The sequence below is a fragment of the Canis lupus genome, chromosome 8 (genome assembly GCF_048164855.1).
Source record: "Canis lupus baileyi chromosome 8, mCanLup2.hap1, whole genome shotgun sequence".
Lineage (NCBI taxonomy): Eukaryota > Metazoa > Chordata > Mammalia > Carnivora > Canidae > Canis > Canis lupus.
Window position 1 is genome coordinate 12,890,881 of NC_132845.1, and position 15,900 is coordinate 12,906,780.

A 15,900-nucleotide genomic window follows, 5' to 3' on the forward strand; every position below is an offset into this window, starting at 1 on the left:
AAGTCATAGGATGACTGAAAATGCCTATTCTACAAACATAAAGTTCTCTTAGTGATTGAGATATAAAAGAGTCAGCTTTAAGAGTTTCATTAAAATCACTGCAAATATTATGCATAACAATTTACACAGAACTCATGAAGCTGCTTGTTTAATAAATGAGGTTCATCTATAGTAAATGGCTTGGTGCAACCAAAGTGGCTCTAATCAAATTGGGGACAGATGAGTTCTGTAGATGTAGCTTATTTCATTAATTTACTACTGTTTAGAGTTCACAGTCAATGGCCAATTGATATTATTTGTGACAACACTAAATAAAATAAGTAAAGGGAAATACGTTGCGTGATGTATTGCAGAGATAAATCACAGCCCGGCATGTGGGGCGATGAAACCCTCCAGCAGAAGCACTTAGCACACTTCATTTGATTCCCATTCGTCAGCTTCGGTGCCGGTGGCTCAAAAAGAATGCAAAGGTAAATGAACACCAAAATATGATTTACAGCCCTGGAAAACAGGCCTACCCAAATAAATCAAGGTTCCACTTCCTTTCAGCCATTGGGTTATTCATAATACAGGGCTTTAACAATCAAGCCCCCACCATTGTAAACAGACCCCAGCAAAAGACACACCTGCATGAAAAGGTACAATATTCTGCGTGGAAAGGACTAAAACGATTGAATAAGCATACAGCCGAAAAAGATTTTAAAAACCGGCAACTGTTCAGTGGATTAAGAAAGGAAATGGGCAGCACGTTTTCAAAGATTTTACTGGTTTGAGCAATAATCTTGAGTTTTGCGCACATTGTTAGAACAGGAGAAGCCGCATCGCCTTTCAGAATCTGTCCGTGGAAAATGTTTAACTAGCCTCTGTTTATATACATAGCTTTGTGAAAACTCCCAGGAAGACTACTGTGAAAGTCTCTTCCCTATCTAAGATTTTAAGAATCGAGCTAAGGCTGAGATAAAAGGGGAAAGAGAGGGATAAGCAAGGGAGAAGTGAATCTATTAAATTGGGTCCCCTATAAAACGATGTAAGGAATTTTCATTCTAAGCTTAATAGATTATAAATGCCATCTTACTACTGGAGAATTTTTCACCCGATGGAAACCAAAGATAATAAAGGACAAAACTGAAGGGTTTCTGTCACAAACATCCCTCTCTTTTGTAAATACAAGTGGTTGTATCGCATATACCTAAGTCTATATTTATTTCTTTTGAACTAATATGAGGCTTAAAGTAAGGCATGAGATATTCAATTGAAAACAAATTAAAAGAAAAACTTATGATGGTACAATTTTAGAACCAGAAGGGCCTTAAGATCATTTGGGAATCCAGTTATCAAAAAACAAAACAAAACAAAAACCCCAGAATGTAAAAAAAAAATAAAAATTAAATAAAAATAAAAATAAAAACAGAATGTAAAATGAATGAGTTAGCCAATGTCACACAGCCAGGCTGCAATCTCAGGGTTCTGGTGCATACCGGGTGAATTCTGTTAGGTTCACCTAGATCACAAAAGAGCTTCAAATTCTTGGCAAAGTTGCAGCCAACCAATACTGAAATCCTTATATGCCACAGGCTTCTCATGATAGGCAACGAAAACAGAAATGTTCTGCTTCTTATACACCCTATGTGTGTGCACACGCGTTGATGTATCATGAACCCTTTGTACATCAATGTGTGTCATGACGTTGTTAACTCTTCTGTTTTTCTTGGGAACCTATTGCAGTGTTTCATTTGCCTTTATTCTATTCAAACAATTGTCCCAGGAAGCATTTAGTGCGGTTTCCAACCTTGAAGTGACTTCACTATGATTGTTTTAAGCATTGTTGCACTTAAATGGCTTTTGTTTCTCCTCTGTCTTTACTGTGTCTTGAGAAAGAGACACTGGACTGATTGCTTGTCTGCTTACTGCCAAGTCCCCATAGGTTGTGTGTGGACTGTTTTCTCTAACAAACTGCAAAGCAAATGCCGGACACACACACACACACACACACACACACACACACACACGATATATACACACATATATAATCTTTCCTTCTTTCCTGGGAGATAATACATGTGGTACTTTCCCCCCACTATTTGTACTGCAGAGAGTGCTTATATTATTGAAAGTTAATATTTTATCCCTAGTTGCAGAGGTATTACAAATTACTGAACCTATACAACCATGCTGCCTGAAGTTAAGATTATACATTGCTGAGGTTTAAATAGGTGTTTGCCTAAGAGCGGCATTCTCCATAGAAAACAAGTTTTCAGAAGGAAAGCAGAAACAGTTGGGTTTTCATTCTATTACCATTGAAATTGCACTTCTTTTTGTTAATGATTGAATAAATCAGAATTTCAGTGGTGTATTCTCAGCATTTTCTCCTATTTATTCCATCTGTTATGGGAAAGCACCGGCATCTTGAGAAATAACCCACTTTATAGTCAAAAAGTATAGTCTGCAAATTTAAGCTGTTTATTGTGGGATAAAGATAACCATAAAACAAACAAGCTCTCCTTGAATATTTGTGCCCCTCGTTGGAGAGCTCCTCCATACCCTTGAAGGGTTTTGGCTATAAAACACCCTGAAAAACAATTTCTCACAGTCCTAGCTCCCACATAGGAAGCTGTTTCTCTCATTCTTATTAGCTTGACTACAGGTTTGCCTGGGGATTAAATAAACTAGCTCACTTCCAAAACCCCTTTCAGGGAGAAAGGTCTCTCCCGCCTTTTGTAGCTTTCAGTCCTAGCCCTTGACACCCAGGCAGGGGGCTTTACTTGGCCGGAACTGAACACAGAAATAAAACCCCAAAGAACATGAAGGCTTCCCGTGGCACTGCTGCGAAATAAGATTCTGCGCCATTCCTCCTGGTTCATGTTTTCCCTACCTGTTACAAGCCATTTATTTTTATAACACCTGTAATGAAAGTGACCTATAGAAAGAGTTTTGATCTGGGCTGTGGTGCACTCAGGAAAGAAAAAGGGACTTGGAATTATAGTGGTTTAAGTAACTATCAAGTAGATAAAAGGAATAAGAGAAATAGGTTTACACAAGGAAAGGTAAGTTATTAAAAAAAAAAACAGATTCTAAGCAAAATAATAGAATGCACGAGAGGAAGAAAATCTAATGGAGCGTTCTTTCTGACTCTAATTGATTCAACAAATATGCGTTCAACCCCAACCCACCTGCAAGCTTCACTTCTGTCTTTTCAGCATCCAAATGCCACCATTGCTATAAATCTCTGGGCTTCGAAGTTTACATTTCTGTAACGATAAATTCCACTGACCTATGTTAAATATTTTCCCCAGATTTACAATCATTATAAACATGTTAGTGCTTTGAATGACAGAGAGGCTGGCATAACAATTTCTTTTCTTTCTTATATTTATCTGATACTAGAGCTTGAGGGAGATATCTGAGTTTTCCTTCCAAGCATGCTTGTAGATTTTTTCCTTGTTTGGCAAGAGAATGGAATTTACCATCAGTTGGGAAAATTCTGAAGTCAAGCTGTGAAATTGAACAAAATTTTCATCAGCAAAAATTGAGTTTGAAAAACATGTGTTTCCCCTTTGGTAATGGGAGGATGCGAGGTAGATAGGAAGCAGGATTGGAGAGTTTAAGCCTTCATTATTCTTTCCTGTGTAATTCTTCGGCAGCAAAGAAAAGAAAGGAGAGGAATGCCAGCTGCAATGCCCAAAGCAAAATCTTTATGAGAGTGAGTGATAGAACTCAGAGAAGCAAACCAGGTGTCCACCCCCTTGATCTTAACACACAACATTTGTATACACAACAGAAAAGGAACGACAAGCCAAGAAAGGACAGCTCACTGGGGAAAATGGAGAACGAGAAAGTAATGAGTAAAGAATCCTAAGAGGCTGATGAGCCTTGTGGTGTGTTCATACAGGCGTGCTGAACAATAAGTCCAAGATCATATTCTCACAAAGGAAATAGCATAATTGGCTGTTTCCTTGAGTCACATAAGCACAACCCAAAGGATGCATTTTGGGGGTTAACAGCAGCTTACGTTTTATAGCCTTTTATATTATTTTATTTGATCTTATCTGATGCACACAACAAGATTCTAAGACAGGTTGCAATTATTCAAGAAGAACTTAATGCTCAGAGAGGTTAACTCATTTTCCCATGGGCCAGAATTAGGCTGGCTATAATTTTTTATGTCACTGAACCAAGCAGAGCTCCACTAAAAAGTAATATGCTACAGCCCCATCATTTTCAAGAGAGATACATAAGAGTTACCTAGCTTGCAATGTGGGAAGCATCTTTTGTAAGGATCAATAGTAAGAATTTAAACCAAGATGTAGAAAATTAGGACGAGTGTTATTTCTAGTATTCTTGCCCCCAGGGGTCAGCTCAGTGGTCCTTGTTATATAAATAATCAGTAATTTTCATGTCCACTGCTCAAACATATTACTCATGACTGTCCTTTTACTCCTGGGTGCTGACATTACATTGTAGATCTTAAACACTCGTGTGCGAAAGAAAGTCCACAATCCCACCATCATTACCATAAAAAACATTTAGCAAGGCCCAATCTGTGCACCTGTTGTTGTTTTGCAAAGTGGGTTACCAGACGTGGTTCTTGTCCACTGGGATCCTCAAGACAAAGGAAGGCAACCTAAAGGACGTACAGACAACTAAACAAGCAATGAGACTTGTACACAGGCACATATGTGCTAGCTCCTATTTGCATATGGAAATGTCGACTTTGTAGATTCAAGTTAATGATGTTATGCTTTTGTCAATCCATTATGAGTTGTCAGCTATTAAAATCTGGCCCCAAGTGGTGTCTCAGCACAGCGACTTGCCTGATCCTGCTGTTCTGTTGTGTAGGTTAAGATATCAACTCTCCTATTGAGCTTCAGGGAATTCTTAGCTTGTAAAGACTGTGCATTTGGGGTCACTGATGTTTCAAGAAACAACTGAGCCAAACATCAATTTTTTTCTTAAATTTTTAAAAAGTTAGTTTAACAACTAGTACAGCAAATCATCCGCCAGCTTCTTCTCATAAGGTAGACTTTTAGAACAACTTTGTGAATTGAAAATGAAGGTAAACACAATTTCTGTTTTGAACTCTGATGAAAGACTTTAGATAAAATTTTGCTTCTCTATTTTTCAGCTTTCAGTACTATGAGAAGAACTTATTCTGACCCTAGGAATCCTCAAGTTGTACTAAAAAGGTGTTATATGCTTCATGGCATCAGTTGATGCATAAATATGAAGAGAGAAGAAAACAGCATGATTGTCAATCTTTACCTTGTGCAGGAGCTATTTTTTTTTTTATTGGGATATGGTACCCCTGCAAGACACTGGACTAGGTGCTACACCTAATCTTATTTAGTACTCATAATTCTCACATGGGATAGAAATGATTTTACCCCCCTTCCTCTGCCATACTGATCAGGAAACTGAAGGAGTTGATGAACACCATACAGTGAGTAAAAATTGACAGTATCCAAACTAGAATTAATCTGACTCAAATGCCCATATATGTTATCTCTATCTGTCCACTCTACAATGATTCTTAAAAGGTGCATCTTTAAAAATTCCTAAAGATTGAAAAATTTTTTCCTTCTTTTCAACTTCCTTTCCTCCAAAGAATGTATGGCTCCTTGGAGTGACATCTAATACTGAGTCCTGAGAGGGCAGAGTGTGTTAGACACACATCCCTGACCATGTCAAATCCTTCCCCGCCCCAATGATCTCTTCCTTCAGTCTTGCTATAGTATCCGGTTGCGTGTAGGTCCTGACCAGACTCACCCAGGTGAACCTGACCATGTCTTGCTTAGACCCCATGAGGCCGCTCTGACACTACCACATGGTCGCTCCTCTGTGTCAGTCACACAGAGGCCCAGGGGACAATGTGGGGAAATTTGTGTCACGAAGTCACACTTAACAATTGGAGCCAATGAGTAAAATCATCCCTCTTTTGTCTTCCAAGTGAAAAGTCCTGAGACACATTTCACGAGTCTCCTGAGAAAATCTGGTGGGATGGAACACCATTTGGAGTGCCGGCCAATCCATTAACCCTTGGTTTCACTTTACCTCTTCCTTGTTTCACTCCACTTTCTCTCACCGCTGATCTTTGGAATCGTGGCTCTGATAAGTAATCTGCATGCAAACTCTTTTTTTCAGGTCCTTCATTCCTTATACTTTGAGCTGCGACACAGGTATTGTGCTTTATTTATTATTATACGCTCATCTCATAATTACATGTCTTACAGAGCATATAAACAATAAGGTAACAACTGACATTTGGGATTTTTGTTGTTTTGGGTTTTTTGTTTTGTTGTTGTTTTTTTGTTGTTGTTGTTTTGTTTTTTTCATTGCCTAAGAAGAGCTTGGGCTAAAGGAAGTTAAGAAATGGTTATTTTTTTGCACAGTTGAGAAACTATAATGATGCTTTGGTGTTGCCATGGATGTGTTGCCTTGGAGGCTGGGAAATCGGACAGAGTTGAATCCATTATGGCCATTTCTAGGGGTGTTAAGTGGGCACACACATCCAGAAAAAGTGACGTCTAATTCCTTTGATGCTAAGATCAATGTAAATGGTACTATTGTTTCCTAATTGTAAAAGCCATATTCCTATTACTGAAATTTGTAATAGAATTTCTACCACTCATTTTTTTCCCCCTTAGCACAAAGTGAGCTCGCTAGTAAATTTCTTGCTTTTTTCTGATATGGATAATTATTTTTGAGTAACTGCATAGCACATATTGGAAATGGAAATAAACCCAGCTTATTGGTCCATATCCAATTTGTCATCAGTTGGATATGTCTTTAAAAATAGAATCATAATTAGGATTAATTAAAACAATTTAAGAAGATCTTGCAAGCCAAACATTGAAGAGCAGTTGAAATTGAACCCTTTCTCCCTGTTACTTCCTGATCAATGTTTCAACGCCTGTGGGCTTTCTGGCAATAACTTGTTCTGGAGTGAAGGATTACAACGGGGCTCCCTTCAAGAGCAATAAATCCACTTAAAAATATGTAAATGTGTTTCACTTACCATTGACCTGGAGGTGAAAAGTTCTATATCAAATTACTAACAGCCTGAGATACCCATTCTCCTATTCTGATACTAATTAAAACGAGCTGAGAAATGAGCTATGTAAGATTGTTCATTTATATTACAGTGAAAAAGTAAGAAAGATTTACTAAGTGTTACTTGTACATAAAGTTGAAACTGTAGGAAAACAAGAAGAAAAGAGACTTCAGTAGTCCTTCTAAATAGTATATGTTTTTCTGCATTTATCCTCCCCCTTCTTTTTCTTTTTAATTTTCATTGTCACAATCTAAGAACTTATCACATTAAATTGACCCTTGTGAAAACCTTATAACTGAATTCCCTGAGACTTGGTTCCCTTCATGTGTCTACATGCCTAGAGTAAACATCCTAATTGTGTAATGCATTGAATATGTCCCCAAATTGGCAGTGGTCCATCATTGGCCAGAGTAAGAAAACTCAGACTTTTTATCCAAACATTCTGGTTACCTTGTCAACCATTTCTCCTGTCAGTACTATGAACTACTACGAGAAGCAAATAAAAATCCTTTACTAACAATAACATGCCTTTTAAGTGTATTGTGTCATAATAGCAAATCTCATTTCCTTTTATTTTACTGGTCTACAAACTCTGCGAGGCCGAGGAACATCTTTTGTGTGTGTGTGTATTTTACAAATACAGTGTATCTAAACAATCTGTTATATCTCAGGGTATCATTTAGATGTTGTCCACAAAACTTGCCTTCATATACGATGAATGTGATGAACAAATTAACACATTTTCGGTCTGGTTACTCTGAAAAGCTACGTTAACTAGGGTAATATGGTCAAACTAAGTATTGAATCCCCTCTGACTCAAGGCCCTGCGTATGGTTGTGCAGGTGGTATACTGCACAACTCTAGGAGCATCAGCCACATTAGAGTTGATGTCAATGATGGGCCCTGCCCCCAGGAGAGGTGCAGGACAACACTTGCCCAGCAATTCTTGGCAGCCCAGCTGACTTTCACTAACCTTGTAGATTTGGACAAGTTTCTTAATCTCACTCATGAATAGGGAGCAGCATGCCTCTTTAAAGGATTGTTGAAGATAAAATCACATTTTATTCCTTCCCAACACTGTTCACTGTTTACAATGATGAATCTGGTTATTATATGACTTCCCCATTAAGAATATAAGCCCTTCGTGAATGTAGGGTGTGAGTCTATTCTTGCTCATCACAATAATACTCTTCTTTTTTGGTTGTGCTCCAGCCCTCAAAAAGGTATTTGTTAAAGAACGAATAAATGAATGTATGAATTAAGGCATTCAAAGTACCTGGCACATACTTAGGGCTAAATAAATATTGGTTCCTTCTCTCATCTCCTGTCTGTTTATTGAAAATGAAAAGTTTCTAGGTAGATAACAACAGTGCTGAAAATGCTTACCACTTTTTCAGCCTATCTATATGCTACCTCAGAGTTCTGGAAAAAATAGGAAGATGGGATTAAATAGCTGAAAGATCAAAACAAGATGTACTAGGCCTTCAGAACACTGTCTTTGGAATTAGTGATTAGATTTGATTTAAGATCAAGCTCTTAAGAGTATAACTGAGCTTGTTGGAATTCTATTGTAATTAATAACATGTGTAACCATTACCTATATCACAGGTTGATGTAAGAATAAATATATTTTGTCACTGTGGCAGAGGTTTGCAAACAGTGAGCCCTTGGAATTCCAAGGCCTACTGAACTAAGTCAAGGAATTGTATCACCAATATTTTAGAAGGCTTAGATTTTCCTCATCAAAAAACAAAGCAAGGCAAAACATGACAGAAAGATATCAATAAGACATACACACTGGTAGAATTTTTATATTTTTCCTCTCAAATTGTTTTCTTATATTTTTGTTGCCTCTTATTATTACTTATCTACATAAATTTTAGGATGGTAACTAATGTGTCATAAAATAATACATCTAGTTACATAAAATCAGATATATTCATGTCTTTACAACATAACTTTAATGCTTTTCTAGGTCTCTTGCCTCCAGACCAGTTAAGAAGCACTGCTCTACTAAAAATGAACTGTGTTTGTAATTGCAACTACAAATGCCCCTGATTATTAAGATATAGCTAGCCTGGATATTTAGTGAGAGTCTTCAGGAAGATTATTATCAAGTTGAAGAGACAACTCATATACACAAAGACAAAGAACTAACAGTACAAGCAGAGATATTAAATATGACTAGAATTAGCACTCTGGGGAAAGGTGGCCAGGAAAGACATTCTAAGGATGGGTTTAAGCTGTGTTCTTTAGCTTGCTGAGAATTTAGAGGAGTGAGGGAAAGTAGTTCAGTTGAGGGCAACAGCAAGAGCAAAGAAAAACTCAGAAGATGAACTTACAAAGCATGTTTTCATGATATTGGTAAATGGCATTCGAGACTATCACTTCATAATTTTAAATTATTAAATATCATTTTTGTGTTTAAGATATAGTACATACAAATCATAAGATCTTAAGGCACAAATCCTTAGTGACTGACTTTACTCTCTTCCCTTTTCTAATAATATCCTGAGTTTCTCTGTTGTGTGCTTTGTAAGTCTAACTGATCCCATCCAGAACTCAGCAGTAATCTCGCTAATTAAATTAAACCTATTAACATACCTTCTCCTCTGGGCAACAGTGATTGGTGTAGGAGAGATGGAGAGATGACTCAAGTCAGGCCAATCATGCCCTCACTCCCCAAATTCCATGTCTCTTTATTGAGTTATTCAGGGAGGAATTTTTTTTCTTTCTTGCTGGATGTAAACCTGGAACCATGTTACCTTGAAGCTTTGAAACCACAGAGAAGAATGGGATCAATACTGAAGACATGTCTAAGAGAGTGGGAAGAGGAAAAGAAATGGGGTCTGGTCACATCCCTGAAACAGAGGACTAAGCTTCTCTGACACCTAATCTACTCTTGAACCTGCAATTATGTAAACTAATAAATTTGACCTACCTTTCTTTCTCCTTTTTATAAAAAGACTCCTTAGACCTACCATTTTGAATATCAGGAATCTATTTAGCCTCTCTTTTCAAAAGTTTTTTTTTTTTTAAGATTTTATTTATTTATTCATGATAGACATAAAGAGGGGGGGTGGGCGGGCAGAGACACAGGCAGAGGGACAAGCAGGCTCCATGCCAGGACCCCGATGCAGGACTCGATCCCGGGACTCCAGAATCACATCCTGGGCCAAAGGCAGGCACTAAGCCGCTGAGCCACCCAGGGATTCCCTTTTCCAAAGCTTTTATCTTCCCCAGGCTTGTGTCATATTTATACCATGTTTTATAGATTTTGGTATATATAGATTTTTTTATTCTATTGCAAGTTTTAAAAAAGCAGTGTCTTTTCTAAATTTATTTTTCTCTTTTTACATACATTATGTCCCAAAATTGTGATCCACTGATAAATTTAGGATAATATGGAGGCTAAAACTTAGGCTTTGAAAGGTTATTGGTTATAGTTCTGCTTTTACTATTTACTGGGTAAGTTTGGGTAAATTACCTAAGTTTTTTGAGCCTCAGTTTTACCATTAAAATGAGGATTATAGACCTAACCTCCTAAAGTCATTGTGAAAAATATATACAATGATGTATATAAAGTGCTTTTAGCACAGTCCAATAAAGGTAGGTTGTCTTTTTGTTTTCATTATTAGATGACATTTTAAATAAGTGAATTAACGAATGAATTACAAAATCTGGAAGTTAATAATGAGAATGACTACCTTATTCATTCAGTGATAAAAATTATAAAACCTGAGAAAAATACCCAGTATATCTCCCACCTAAAGCAATCAGATATAAGTAAGGACTTCAACAATCCAGGTAAAAGAAGCAGAGAAAAAGCTGAGAAAAATAACCAAGGATATGTTTGTTTACTATGGTTTTAGAAAATAATGTTAGAAAAATATCATAGGAAAATGCTTCTGATCTTTGAGAATGAGGAGAACAGCAGATCAGAACTGTTTAGCAAGATAATAGAATATACAAAATGGTAGAACATTGCTCAGGAGATTTCCAAATTACTCTTAGCCTGGAATAATCAGGTTGCAAAAACAAAATACATGTTGCTATAGGTTAGCATAGACCTGTTATTTTCATACATTTATGGAACAGCAAATAAGTTTAGAAACTATTTTGGAGTAAGTCCTAAGAATTAAACCAACTATAATGAATTAGACTGAATTGGGCATTAGGGTTTAATGTTTACCATACCAATTCTTAGAATCCCTGGGCTAGAGAAGCCAAGCTTTAAGAACAATTTTAGATTTTTTTAAACCAGACTTTGAAGAGATCTAGAAGGCCAAAATGTGACTGAAATAAGTATCTGTCAACAAAACTCAACACCGGAAATGTGTGAAGTTTTTAAGGATCACTGGAAAGGGTTATATCAGTGTACTTTCTTACCAACTCTTTCCCCTTCTTGCATTTTGGTTTAAATTAAATGGAAGTTACACAATGGGAAATCAATATTTTGTTGTTCCAAACATTGCATTCACCTTGGGGGCACAATATTCATATAATTCTAGCGGGAGAGTCTTTTGAAGGGGAGTTGAAAATGACTGGAAAAATGTTGAGACTGATCAAAAAGAGTAACCTTCCAGTGCAGTGTTGTCTCTCTAAGTGGAAGTCAAAAATTTGAAAAACCGAGGCCCTTATTGAAGTTGACACTGTATGGCTTTAATTTACGTCTTAAGCCTGAGAGAATTCCTGCCTTAAAGCCATAAATGCACACAAGCTTTGTAAGAATGAAATATTTTAAAAAAGAGGTGTACTCCAGTCTGCAGGTCGCATTCCAGGTATCACACCAGGTCAGTGACTCATTCCCCTCTACCACCCTGGTATGTGTTTTTCTGCCAGATATCCTACGGGCATTCTTGGAAAACAAAGATATGTAGAAGATAGGTTAGAGTTTTTAGTTTCTCAAATAGCCATCGGATCCAGGGGTACCATCTTTAAATGGTTTAAGGGATTCTATCAAGGTGTCTCATTCCAAAATATCTCTCATTAATTTGTTCATCTTTGAGCAATTTCTACAGCCTAGAAACCTTAATTGCTCCCATCAGACTATTCCTGGAATTCCACATAGACACTCATTGCTTTGAATCCTGTTTATTCTTCAATAGTCCTCCCCTAAAATAAATATCTATGAAGAGCTATTTTATCAGTAGATGCTTGTCTTTTTATAATAGCTAGTTCTGAGTGAGTGGGTGAAGAGGCAAAATTCTTTCTTAAAGGGTCTATACTCAATCATAACTGCAACAGGCAGACTTTTGGATAAGACATGATGATTAGCTGGTTGGACAGCAAGAAGTTTGCAAAATGCTATTATTTGCTCAAGGGTGCTGACATTCCTGATTACTCACGGGCTGCCTAAAGTCTCATATTTACAAAGGTGAAATAAACAAATGAGAAACCCTACTCCTGGGTGTAGCTAGACAAAGAATCTGCAAAAAATGAGCAGAGAGAAGATAAAACATCAGGGGACAAAGAAGTAGAAGGGAAAATGCCAAAGACAACACCACTCACTTTGACATTTCACTTAGAATCTGCCTCTATCAAGAGCCTTAAGAATGAGAACTTGCAGCAAAAGAGAATAAGCAAATACTTCCTGTATATTAATTCTTTTAGATCCTATAACATCTCTGAAATTGGTGGTAACATGAGGTCCATGGAAAAGTAAATGGTGAAGATGTGGACCCCACATTCCTACAATTTGATTCAGCCACCAACTGTCCATGTGTTACTTAGTTCCCAAAGGCTCTATAGGCAAGGTTTACTGCAAGCAAGGACATATTTTATTTACAGCTTGAGTACCTGCCCCTTATCTGTGCTTGTTACACTGCCTTGATGGGGGCTGAACCACAACCATACAAGGTTCTGGAAGACTGCCCCCATCTCCTCTTTAAGGCTTGGTCCTAATGCTGCCTTGAGATTTCTGCTCCATGTATTTTTTTGGCTTTGATCTATTACCTACTTTTGATTTCTGGGTGGGGAGTGATCCCAAATCCCTAATGCCAACCTCACCACATAAGTCATAGCAAATATAGAAGTGGAAAGAAAAAGAAGATACTGTCCAGATTTATTGTAAAGTCCTCAATTAATTCACAAATACTTTCCTCATTAGTTTTATCGTGTGTGCTTTGAGAATTTTATTTTGTCCTTGCTCTTCTTATCAGGGTTTCCTCTTGTGATAGACTAGAGGCAGTGAGACTAATGACATTAGATGACTAAGGAAGTCTGCCACACCTTGATAGAATGCATGATCAGCAGATGAAAAAGTGAGTCTCAGAGAGGTTAAATAGCTTGGCTAATGTCATATGACTAACCTGTTAGTAGTACCTTGGACTCAGGTCTGACTGAGTCCAAAGCCTCTACTCTTTGCACTATCATAGTTTATAGACAGGGCATGGTGAGTATTATTTGTGAACCTTAAAGGTAAGTTTCTAAAATCTGTCAAAGAAAACATAATGAGATTGTCCCACAAAAGAAGTTTATTTATGGAATCTCTCAGCATTTTAGAATGGAGAGAATTTTAATTATTTGTAATCTGTGTAACCACCGATGTCCACTGGACACATATGCTATTCTGAACACTGTGTAACAGCTTGACATAGGTTATTTCATTTCAGTCCTGGAGGTGAAGTATTTATCACCTTCCACCACATCTGACAGATAAAATTGAAGTTTCAGAGACAGCATAAGTAGTGTGTCCAGAGTCATGCAAGTCAGGACAGACTGTGTTCAGGAGCTCTCCTGCACTCAGCAGGCATTTTGAGCAAGCTTACCATAACTTACAGGTATCCCGGCAGTACATAACACTAATAAGATTCTCAAAAATCCCTCTAAATCAAGACCAAAGATAAATCAATAAAATTTAATCATCATTTTCTCTGAATGATTCCATAAACTTTAGTAAAAGTAAGAGGAAGCAACCTAATAATTGGATTTCCAGACATACATATAAAAAACCTTATTTCAAGGTAAACGTAAGAGCAAACTTGATTCCGTACTCTACAGTTTGCCAGTAGAATAGTAGGCACTGTGCTATGCAATAAAAGAAACAATGGTGAAGGGAATTCATGACTTCATGAAGTTTTCTGAGAAATAGTTAATAAGATTTAGTACATACACATGGAAGACATAAGAAGGATTATAGAATAAGCCGTAGTAATTAAAAAGAATGGGCTATGTCTAGAACCATCAACATGGATATATTTCAAAAATATGTTTTCTACAGTAAAATGGTATATTTCTGTAAATTTATAATATATATAGTGCAATGGTATATTATTATTAGAGGTGTTTTTGTGTGTATATGTGTATAAAAATTAGGAGTGGATTTGAAGTACGTAAATCGAACCCATTACAGTATTTCTCTTAGGTCAGATCCGGAGGTAAACAGGACTAGTTATAGATATTAAAGTGGATTCCACACAGAAGAAAACACTAGAAGGAAATAAAATTAAATATCAATTAATTCTCAGTTGTAGATCAATTTCCTATAATGCTCTTTACCTTTCTGTGAGTATGTATGAGTAAACTTTTCTAACCAAGAAAATTAGGAAAATATAGGCTATAACAGAAACATATAGGGTACCTTAAAAAAAGGATATTAAAGCTAAGATTTAAAGAGTGATAGCAATTTTCTGAATATACGGGGAAAAAAAAAAAGTATTCCAGGTAAATAAATAGCATGTTCAAAGGCACTGAGGTGGCTTAGTGGCTGAGCATCTGCCCTCGGCTCAGGATGTGATCCTGGGGTCCTGGGATCGAGTCCCATAGGGAGCCTGCTTCTCTCTCTGCCTATGTCTCTGCCTCTTTAAGTGTGTCTGTCATGAATAAATAAATAAAATCTTTAAAAAATAAAAAAGCCTGGAATAAGAGTATCTTAGCTTAGGGAATTTCTTACACTACACTACATACTCTTACATTGCAGCCTAGGCTTAGAGATTGCAGAAGAGAGGCCACAGGGACTTGTGGGGAACTAGTTTGAATCCATAGGGAAACCCCTATTGGGTCACTTAGGAAGCCTACCAGTGCCACATGGCCCTGATCTTGGCTACACTTACCATGAAGATTGACCACAGGGATCTCTTCGCTGGGTATTGCAGGCAAGAATGGCAACTGTAAGAGAGAAGGCTTGGGGTGTACTCCGGCCGATGTTAATACTAAACTGTTTTCTCTACTGTCAGATTGAGGCTGGAAGTATGCTAAGTAATGCTTTTTCTGTAGGTAAATACAATTTTGCCAATTTCCAGGCAAGAGGGCATGTATGTTAAAATAAATTCTTCTTATATTTTTCTCTTTTCTATTCATTTGCAAAACCCTCTTCTCCACCCATAAATTGTGAAAAGGGATATAATGGTACACTAGATCTTCATTCTTCTTTGACAAAATAATGAATCTGAGAGACAGCTGCTTAGGGTCAAAGATTTTGCTCTTTGATAGGTTTTGATCTTCGGATAGATCCAAATTGTCTGGTCCGTAGTCTAGTGCCAATACCATTGTGTTCTATTTCAAGCTTTCAAACTGATTCACAGAATTTGAATGTCTAAGAATGCTTGCTAAGATTTTAAGAAGTGATTTATAAAACAGATTGGTATTCCAGTGTTTTATAAAATCACTGATTTAAAGAAAATCGCAAATGTTATAGAGATATTATTGAGATTTAGGAAATCAGTTTTATAGAGTTTATAAAATTGAAATAATTTTCAAAAAGAATAGGCTATTAGGTTCACTGGAAACTTTTCTCTAGTCTAAGCCAGTTAACTTTCTGATAAGGTTCAGCCCTGTCCTCTTATATAGGAATATACTGTATAACAATCAAGGGAACTTTGGAATGGGATCAAAGGCAAGCTTCCAGGAAA

At 37.0% G+C, this 15,900-nt stretch overlaps 1 long non-coding RNA gene across 9 annotated transcripts in view; it reads right to left on the minus strand.

Annotated features, from left to right (window-relative positions):
• LOC140637838 (uncharacterized) overlaps positions 1 to 15,900 on the minus strand; it is a 161,045-nt gene that overhangs the window by 44,689 nt on the left and 100,456 nt on the right. For 6 of the 9 annotated variants that reach the window (XR_012034911.1, XR_012034916.1, XR_012034915.1 and 3 more), the window contains one exon: positions 9,653 to 9,864. The exons of 1 other annotated variant lie outside the window; for it this stretch is intronic. This is a non-coding gene — a long non-coding RNA (uncharacterized lncRNA). Of the gene's footprint in view, positions 1 to 3,170; positions 3,249 to 9,652; positions 9,865 to 15,102; positions 15,158 to 15,900 lie in introns of all 9 variants that reach the window. 2 more of the 9 variants (XR_012034912.1, XR_012034913.1) reach the window with 2 other exon arrangements.